At 39.0% G+C, this 1021-nt stretch overlaps 1 long non-coding RNA gene across 1 annotated transcript; it reads left to right on the forward strand.

Moving 5' to 3' along the window:
• The first annotated feature begins 180 nt into the window (after positions 1-180).
• Positions 181-691, forward strand: LOC117940949. The gene is made up of 3 exons (XR_004655840.1): positions 181-286; positions 452-520; positions 592-691. It is a non-coding gene; the product is annotated as an uncharacterized LOC117940949 (long non-coding RNA).
• Positions 692-1021: the final 330 nt, after the last annotated feature.

The following is a 1021-nucleotide window of genomic DNA, read 5'->3' on the forward strand; positions in this document are numbered from 1 at the left end:
TCATTGACTTTCTTTCTTGTAAAAAACACAACTTCCTGGACTTTATTTACAATATAGTCTACAATTGTCCTTTGCTTCCAAATTCCAGTCTTTCATGGGCTGAATCTCAACTAGCACTGACTCTGTAGAGAGAGCCAATTAGAGCTGATCAGCAACAGCTGTGCTACTTGCATGATGGGTTTTTAACCTGGCATGTAGCACAGGAACCATTTTCTCTTGCTGACTGGAATGATGGCAGCTGTTTGGGCCTTTGTTTGTTGTGTGCTGACTGTTTGGATTAACAAAGGTTGTAACATTTCTTCTGTTTGAATCTTGTTCAACTATGTTTTGGAGTATAGCAAATGTAAAGAGTAGGGTAAATTACTGAAATGAAATTTAGCTGGAACAAGTTCATGATATGTGCCGTCAAACAGCAGAAACATTTGATTAACAACAATTGCATTGTCCTTAGGCTTGAGTTTGCCGGTTGGTGGCACAAATGAAAGACATGACGATGAGTTGCAGAGGAGAATGATTAGAGGTAAGGACGTTCGTGACCAAATCTTTTAAGAGCTACTTACAGACACTAACGGAATTTATTTTGTACTACAGATGTGTCTCCCAATGATATCTCCATGAAGGGGGCCTTTGCACTTCTCCAGTCAATGGAGTCCGAGTTGATCCAAGCCGCTAAAGAAGGTGAGCAGGTTCTATGAAACCCTATTGAGAAAATGCTGTAATTGTGTTTACGGCTGAGCTTCTTTCTGGCACAATGTAGAAAATTAAGGTTATGTTGTCTGGCTTTTAGATTAGCGATTCCTACCCATGTTTAATTTACGCTATATTGACCATACAATGTGGGTGTACAGCTGGCTTCTCAAATTATTCAGATATTTATATATTTAAAGAATACAACAATTATTGATTACGGATCTCGGCCTATAGCCACATCATTCACACTGTATTGTATATTGCAAGTGTCCAACAGTACAAGCAATTTGCTCTCAAAAGCAACACAACAGCTAAGGTAGCTCTGTAGAGA

Source organism: Etheostoma cragini, unplaced genomic scaffold, assembly GCF_013103735.1.
Source record: "Etheostoma cragini isolate CJK2018 unplaced genomic scaffold, CSU_Ecrag_1.0 ScbMSFa_3809, whole genome shotgun sequence".
NCBI classification, from domain to species: domain Eukaryota; kingdom Metazoa; phylum Chordata; class Actinopteri; order Perciformes; family Percidae; genus Etheostoma; species Etheostoma cragini.